Source organism: Scyliorhinus torazame, chromosome 2 (genome assembly GCF_047496885.1).
Source record: "Scyliorhinus torazame isolate Kashiwa2021f chromosome 2, sScyTor2.1, whole genome shotgun sequence".
Lineage (NCBI taxonomy): Eukaryota > Metazoa > Chordata > Chondrichthyes > Carcharhiniformes > Scyliorhinidae > Scyliorhinus > Scyliorhinus torazame.
Window position 1 is genome coordinate 99,849,052 of NC_092708.1, and position 8,926 is coordinate 99,857,977.

General features: G+C 45.8%; 1 protein-coding gene across 4 annotated transcripts in view; it reads right to left on the reverse strand.

The window, feature by feature from the left end:
* tanc1a (tetratricopeptide repeat, ankyrin repeat and coiled-coil containing 1a) overlaps window positions 1-8,298 on the reverse strand; it is a 271,496-nt gene extending 263,198 nt beyond the window's left edge. For all 4 annotated transcript variants that reach the window (XM_072474765.1, XM_072474748.1, XM_072474757.1 and 1 more), the window contains exon 1: window positions 8,210-8,298. The gene's annotated coding sequence lies outside the window, so the exon portion shown is untranslated. The remainder of the gene's footprint in view (window positions 1-8,209) is intronic.
* Between the last annotated feature and the right edge of the window lie 628 nt (window positions 8,299-8,926).

Genomic DNA, 8,926 nt, shown 5'->3' on the forward strand with positions numbered 1-8,926 from the left:
GAAAATACGGAGGCATAGGATTCAGGGTGATTTAGCAGTTTGGATCAGAAATTGGCTAGCTGGAAGACGACAAAGGGTGGTGATTGATGGGAAATGTTCAGACTGGAGTCCAGTTACTAGTGGTGTACCACAAGGATCTGTTTTGGGGCCACTGCTGTTTGTCATTTTTATAAATGACCTGGAGGAGGGCGTAGAAGGATGGGTGAGTATATTTGCGGATGACACTAAAGTCAGCGGAGTTGTGGACAGTGCGGAAGGATGTTACAAGTTACAGAGGGACATAGATAAGCTGCAGCGCTGGGCTGAGAGGTGGCAAATGGAGTTTAATGCAGAAAAGTGTGAGGTGATTCATTTTGGAAGGAATAACAGGAAGACAGAGTACTGGGCTAATGGTAAGATTCTTGGCAGTGTGGATGAGCAGAGAGATCTCAGTGTCCATGTACATAGATCCCTGAAAGTTGCCACTCAGGTTGAGAGGGTTAAGAAGGCGTTAGGTGTGTTAGCTTTTATTGGTAGAGGGATTGAGTTTCGGAGCCATGAGGTCATGTTGCAGCTATACAACACTCTGGTGCGGCCGCATTTGGAGTATTGCGTGCAATTCTGGTCGCCGCATTATAGGAAGGATGTGGAAGCATTGGAAAGGGTGCAGAGGAGATTTACCAAAATGTTGCCTGGTATGGAGGGAAGATCTTATGAGGAAAGGCTGAGGGACTTGAGGCTGTTTTCATTAGAGAGAAGAAGGTTAAGAGGTGACTTAATTGAGGCATACAAGACGATCAGAGGATTGGACAGTGAGAGCCTTTTTCCTCGGATGGTAATGTCTGGCACGAGGGGACATAGCTTTAAATTGAGGGGAGATAGATATAAGACAGATGTCAGAGGTAGGTTCTTTACTCAGAGAGTAGTAAGGGCGTGGAATGCCCTGCCTCCAAGAGTAGTGAACTCGCCAACACTAAGGACATTCAAATGGTCATTGGATAGACATATGGACAATAAGGGAATAGTGTAGATGGGCTTTAGAGTGGTTTCACAGGTCGGCGCAACATCAAGGGCCGAAGGGCCTGTACTGCGCTGTAATGTTCTATGTTCTATTGTGCGGAGTTTGCCCATTCTTCCCGTGTCTGCATGGGTTTCACCCCCACTACCCAAAGATGTCAGGTTAGGTGGATTGGCCACGCTAAATTGCCCCTTTAATTGGAAAAAAAATAATTGGGTGCTGCAAGAGTAGACAGTTGAATCTTGAAAACTGCTTTCAAGTATAAAATATGAACTGCCAGTGTTGGTGTAGATGGTTGCCATTTCGAAATGTTTTTAAAAACCTAACACCGGTAATTCAAATTAAATCAATGTGACATGTTTTCTTGAATTAAATAATTCCACAAGGATACCTTTAACCACATAAAAACGTTTCAAAAATCCATTAAATTCATCGTCCTCAGTGTCTGATGCAGAGTTCAAATTTATTCAGTCACTTACCAGACACTTGGAAGCTGTTTCCGGGAGGTGGGATTGGCCCTTGCACTTGCTGGCAGGCTCCTTTCCCGGCACCCTCAAAAGAATGTCTCTTGAATCAGGAGGTTGCTCCAAGTAGGTCTCTTCTGAGCAAGAATCTCCCAGGTGTTGACATTGATGTTTCAGTGCTTCAGGTAAGCCATTGGGGTGTCTTACTTTGTCCTCTTCTTGTACAGACGCCTTCCTTGAACTGGGCAAAGAAGATTTGCTTTGGCAGTCGGGACATGGCCAGCCCATAGTTGGTTTCTGATGATCATGGCCTCAATGATGCTGGTGTTCTTGGCTCCTTCAAGGACATGGATGTTAGTAAGCTTGTCCTGTTCATCCTGTTCAGATCAAGATAGTGATGCAACAGCTGATTCAGAGAATCCATCTCAGATACTGTTGGCCTTGGAGATGGTGCCTGTAGGTAGTCCAAGTTTCAATGAGATTTGAACTTGTCCCAGCAGGCCACTGTGATGTCTATTCCACACATTATCAATCCATTACTTCACTCCATCAGAATCGATCCAACCATCATCATGGATACACCCAAAATCTCCTGCAGGGAACTTAATTTTCGACAAGGTTTTTTACATTTGCAAATTACTGTGAGCTTTAATTTTGTTGTCAGCCATGTAGGCTAGTACCACTGTGAAGCTTGTGTTCTCATGTCCAGTGGCGTTCACTTTCCACTCTATGATTCAGTTGCTGGCCATGTCAAAACTCATGAGTGTTTTGTCTATGCTTCAAATGTAACAACGTGTACTCGTGTTTTTGCCACTGTCTGGTGAGTCACTGGACACTGGCAATTTGGTATCAAGATGTTTTGGTAGTTTCTGAGCAATCTTGGTCTTCTGCCACAACAGTCTGCATTTTCATCAGGCACCTGTACCAACTAGCTGCTGGTATGAAATCTTTGCTAGTCACATGGTTTGATTTGGCACCCCCAAGTGCATATATACAAATTACATTATTTCTGACAATGATGTAACCATTCTGATGATTTGCAAGGATCCATTTCAATACATGCTTCTCAAGGTGAGCTGTGACTGGTCTCGATTCTTATGGCACAGTTGGTCTTGGACATCTTCAGGGCAGATTCCATCTTCCACTCTTCCAGCAGTTTTTCACTAGCACGGAATTCTCTCATAGCAGCACTTACTTGAGTTGAAACATGATTTTAAGAAAAGTGGACTGTTCCTCCTCTGTCGCGTAGTCTGTTTTGTGTGGACGTGTCTTAAACTCCCGCTCATCTTTTGGGCAACACAGCCTGTAACACCTGATCTGATGCCCTGATTTAAGGTGAGTAAAACATGCATTCCTGAGATGCAAAATTGAGGCCGACCCCCAATGTGGGTGTAGCATTTCCTAGCAGAAGGGGGGGTTGATTTATATGCTGTATATGGGCCCATAAACGATTCCTGATACCAAACAAATGGGACCACAATCGCTACCAAGTAAGCAGTTTGTAAAAAATCCAAAAAGATGCATACTTTCTTCACCATGACAGGCAAATACCTTGTTCTTTTTAAAGAAAATTTACAGTACCCAATTTTTTCCCGCGCCAATTAAGCGGAACAAATCCACCTTCCTTGCACATCTTTTTGGGTTGTGGGGGTGAGACCCACGCAAACACGGGGAGAATGTGCAAACTCCACACAAGACTGGATACAAAGCAAGCTGTCCAACAAGGCTGGGACAGTGGAGGAGATTGAGAAGTGGGGAGGTACAACAGGGCATCATTGGCATAAAAGTGGAAGCTGATCATGTGACCATAATTACCGTCACCAAATGGCTGCATATAACGGAGAGGTGCAAGGATACATCACTTATACCATAGGTGACACAGTAGGGTGGGTGTAGAGACCATAACTAGCGACGCAATTAGAAATGCTGTGGCTACAATTATATAATTAAGCGTGAAATCAAAGAAGGACATGCCCAGAGCTGCAAAATACTGCCAAGAGATGGAAAAAGAATGCTGTGGATAAACCCAACAACTCCAAAGGCATTTGTAAAGCACCATGAAATAGCCTTGCCAGTAAAGTTGAAGCACTTGGGATAAAAGGTTTCAGTGGCAACACAAATACAAAGTTGGCCGAGTGACAGGAAACAGCAGTGATGAACTATTGTTTTTCCAGACTGGAGGACTGTGTCCCTCAGGGATCAGTATTTGGACCACTGCTTTTTTTGATATTTATTAATGTCAGGGCAATTTCAAAATTTGAAGATGTCACAAAGCTTAGACTTTGTGAGGAAGACATATAAAATTCAAGAGGAGGTAGGCAGGCTGGGGGAATGGACAGACAAGCGGGAGATCAAATTTAATACAAAGAAATGTGAAGTAATACATTTTGGGAAGAACAATGGGAGGCAACACAAAAGAAAGGGTGCAGTTCTAAAAGGTGGACACAGGAATGAGACACCACAAATCATTGACGGCGGCAGGCCATTTTCAGAAAATTGTTAAAAAGGCATACAGGATACTGGGTTTTATAAATGGAGCTGTAGAATTTTTTTAAAATTAAAGTTATAATGAACCTTTACGAAACACTGGTTTGGACTCAACTGCAGTACTGTCTCCAATTCTGCGCACACAAAAAATACAAGAATGGCTACAGCGTTGGGGGAGGGAGGGGGGGCCTTCTGTTACATGGACTGTTCGAGTCTGTTCTCCTTAGGAAAAGCCTGAAAAGAGATTTGATAGAGGTGTTCAAAATATAAGGACATTTGGAAAGTCAAATCCATCAGAGGCAGCATGGTTTTATGAAGGGTAAATCATGTTTGACCAATTTGCTAGAGTTCTTCGAAGATGTAACAAGCCAAGTGGATAATGCGGATCCAGAAGGTGTTTGTCTGGACTTCCGGAAGGCGTTTGATAAGGTGCAGCACACAAGGTTAGATCACATGGTGTTAGAGGTAATTCGGCATGTCCACATTGACTCTTACTAATATTTACACATGCACCATAGAAAGCATCCTATCTGGCTGCATCACAGCCTGGTAAGGCAACTGCTCGGCCCAAGACTGGAAGAAACTAGTGTCGTGAACACCACCCAGTCCATCACATGAAGCCGCCACCCATCCATTGACTGTCTACACCTCCCGCTGCCTTGGGAAAGTGGACAGCATAATCAAAGACCCCTCCTACCCGGCTTATTCACACTTCCAACTTCTTCCATCGGGCAGGAGATGCAAAAGTCTGAAAACACACACTAACAAATTTGAAAACAGCTTCTTCCCCGTTGTTACCAGACTCCCTACTTATGGACTGATCTATTCTCTTCACACATCTTCTCTACTGAGTAATACTACACTCCTGTTTGCTTCACTCGATGCCTGTGTCTATGTATTTACATAGGGTAAACCTAAATTACACAATTATGTATTTTCTTTTAATGTACAGAATGATCTGTCTGAGCTGCACGCAGAACAATACTTTTCACTGTACCCCAGTGCACGTGACAATAAACAAATCCAATCCAGTCTATCGGCTTGAATAGAAGACTGTCTGGCTGATGGACAGAAGACAGAGTCGGGATAAATGGGTCTTTTTCTGGATAGCAAGATGTATCTAGTAGGTGCACAGGGTTCGGTCCTTTGAGCCCCAACGATTTATAACCTATATTAACGACTTGGATACATGGATAGAAGGTTCTACAGCCAAATTTGCAGATGACACTGTCATGATATGCAGATAATGATATACAGAAAGGCACAGACAGGCAGCTAATGAACACAGAGAACATGGCATGACCAATGAGCAGGCAGGACACTCAGGGGTGGTATCTCTCTATAAAAGGCACGAGGCACTCACACTCCGCCTCTTTCCACTGATGAACATCTACAGAGTGAGTCAGGGTCTATGTACAGTATCACACCTCCAGCACGTGGCTAAGAGCTAGTCTGGTTCAGTCAGACAGAGTAACCACACTTAGGTTAGCAGAGAGTCAAACTCATAGAACGGTGGTACTGGTTCAATAAATCAGATTGAACGAACTTCAAAGGTCTGGAGTATCTTTTGGCTAAAGCTGCATCCAGTTGCAGCCTGTGTTATCCCAGAGTACATAACACATCAGACACTAAAATAGAGAGGCCAGTAAGTTGTAAGGTTCTTAGTTCCTCATTGCAAATGGATAGACAGGTTAGGTGAGTGGGCCAAAATGTGGCAGGTGGAGTTGAACGTGTGAGGTCATCCATTTTGGTCTGAGACACAGAAATACAATTTATTATCTAAATGGCAAGGGACCTTGGGGTTCTCCGGTGCAGAGGGACCAGGGTATTCTCGTGCAGTAGTTGCAGAAAACTAGCATGCAGGTACAGCAGGTAATAAAGAATGCAAATGGAATTTGGCTAAAGGAACAAAGTAAGGAAGCTTTGTTGCAACTGTACAAGGCACTGATGACACCATACCTGGAGTACTGTTCAAAGTTTTGGTCCCCTTATTTGAGGAAAGATGTAGTCGCATTGGAAGCGGTTCAGAGGAGGTTCACTGGCTTGATTCCAGAGGTGAGTGGTTTATCTTCAGAGATTATCATAGAATTTACAGCGCAGAAGGAGGCCATTCGGCCCATCGAGTCTGCACCCGGAGGAAACCCACGCACACACGGGGAGAACATGCAGACTCCGCACAGACAGTGACACAAGCCGGAGTTGAACCTGGGACCCTGGAGCTGTGAAGCAATTGTGCTATCCACAATGCTACCGTGCTGCCCCTTATGAAGAGAGATTGAGCAGTTTAGGCCAATACTCTCTTGAATTTAGAAGAATGAGGGGAGATCAAATCGAGGTATACAAGATGATAAAAGATATGGATAAAGTAGACATGGAACGGATGCTTCCTCTTGCATGGCATTCTACAACGAGAGGTCACAGGATAAGGAACAGCAAATTTAAAACAGAGGTAAGGAAAACCTGCTTCTCCCAAAGGGTCATGAATCTGTGGAATTCGCTGCCCCAGAGTGTGGTGGATGCTAGGACAGTGAGTAAATTTGAGGAGTTACAGAATTTTAATTAATAATGGGATACAGAAAATGGGCAGGGCAGTGGAGTTAAGGCCATGGTGAAATCAGCCATGATTGTATTGAACAGTGGAGCAGGCTCGAGAGGCTACTCCTGCTCCTAGTTCTTATGTTCCAAGAACTATTCTGTCTAATTCCACATTCCAGGTCTTGGTCCTGTAGATAACAGTACCTCAAGCACAAATCTGATGTTTTTGATTAATAAGAGGATTTCTTGATTAATCAGGGGATCAAGGGTTATGGGGAGAAGGCAGGAGAATGGGGATGAGAAACATATCAGCCATGATTGAATGGCGGAGCAGACTCCATGGGCCAAATGGCCCAATTCTACTCCTATATCTTGTGGTCTTACGGATGAAACTGTTCCATGGGTACAAGGGTTAAGAACTAGAGAGCACCAACTTAAGGAGAGTGGCCGAAATGAAACATCACCATGGGTACAAGGGTTAAGAACTAGAGAGCACCAACTTAAGGCGAGTGGCTGAAATGAAATATCACCAGTCCCAGAGGACCATAGGCTGCTCTCCTTTGAGGGGGAAGAGCTGTCTGGTGATTATTTAACCCGAGGATTACCACTGCTGCGGTGAGGGGTAAGGTTGAGAAGGTGGGTCTTCATGAATAATTCCCGCTGGTACCAGAATTGAACCCATGCTGTTGACAGCACTCTGCACCACGAACCAATCATCCAGCCAACTGAGCTAACTTTGGCTAAAGAATTAATGGTGACATGGGGGGGGGACTTTTTAATGTAGTACATTTTGGAATGCATAGTCAAAGAGTGCCATGGAGGCAAGATTCAATCATGGCTTTCAAAAGAAAGTTGGATAATTTAACAACAAAAAAATTGTGGGATTACCAGGAAGGGACGAGAGTGGTAGTGCCATCAGGGACACAATGGACCGAATGGCCTCAACCTTTGCTGTCACCGTTCCAGAATCCTATGATCTGAATGGTTCACATTTCGGATCTGCTGGCTATTTATTTCAAGCTGCGCCTACTCTTCACTTTCCTAATTGCTAGATCAGTTTTAAAGTACCATGTTTTTTTAAAAATCAGCTCATCTCGGAATGCGAATTGCTGACTTTAAAATAAATCAATGTGCGGCGAAATGAAGAACAAAATCTCGATTTTAATTGTGAGCTAAAGGAACGAAATGAAAAAGAGCTCGCATTCCCAAACCAGAAGCGCTGCTGCTGCCGGAGAGATTGGGATCGTCTGCTTGGCACCCGCCCGCCGACATCCACATCAAAGAAAGCTTGTTCTTTCGGTGGTCAGGGCGTTCCCGCCGGCTCGGGGAAACAAGTCCTGGCAGTTCCACTTCTCACTCAGCCGGTCCGCAACCCTGCCCAGCCAGCCAGTGACACGGGAGCCCGTGTCCTCCTCTTCTCCCACCCCAGCGGCGGCGGCGGCGGCGGCGACAACAACAAACCGCGGCAGGCACGGCGACCCGACAAGCCCCGGCTCCCTCCAACCCGCTCAACTTGTCCAGAACTTTCCCGGCAGATGGATCCGTGCCGCCCCCGCCGTAACGGGAATTCGGCCCAGCGGCGGTTTTCACTCGCCAGCGCTAATCGACCATGACCGTCTCGGGGGCGGGCTCGATTTTTTTTTTTTTAAATGTAAAAAAACGTCCAACCGTAAAGCTCGCGGGGCAACCACGGCGGTCGCGCCCTTGGCCCCACTTTCAAACTTACCGACTCTCGACGAAACTTTCCTCTGTTGTCGCCGCCCTCCGTCGCAGGAACAGCGCACAGTCTCCACTCGCTTGTCCCTCCCCTCCTCCTGATGCGGTCATGGGGAGGAACACCCGCCTCCCTCTCACCTCCATTGGCTGGTTCTCTCCCCCCCCCCCCGGGGGGAGGGAGGGCAACAGCCCTCCCGCCAGCCCATGATTGGTCAACGGGGCGCCAATCATATTCAAGCCCCGCCCATTTTCTGAGGGAGCTGTACATAAAACAAAACAGGAATGTGCTGAGGGAGGTTGGAGATGAATAAGCAGGAACTGCTGCTCCTCCTGTTACTTGGGGTGGGGGTACAAAGTATCCTTTAATCCCTATGCCAACCTCATTAACGAAGTGGCAAGTAGTCTAGGGGAATGGGAAATAAGTGGCCAACAGTTTAAGATAAGGGGCACGGTTTAAAGGCCACGTTGCACCCGGTGCGCTGGTTAAATCGTGGGAGAGGCCGAAATCAGGGTCCGCATCAGGCGCCAATCAGTTCGCGATCTAACCGACCCGCTCCGGTGAGAGGATTCCAGATCCTGTCCAGACGTAGCAAAATAACAATTGTCACCAATTAAGGGCAATCGCCATTTCTTTAAAAGAAATTTCGAGTACCCAATTCATTTTTTCCAATTAAGGGGCAAATTAGCATGGCCAATCCACCTACCCTGCACATCTTTGGGTTGTGGG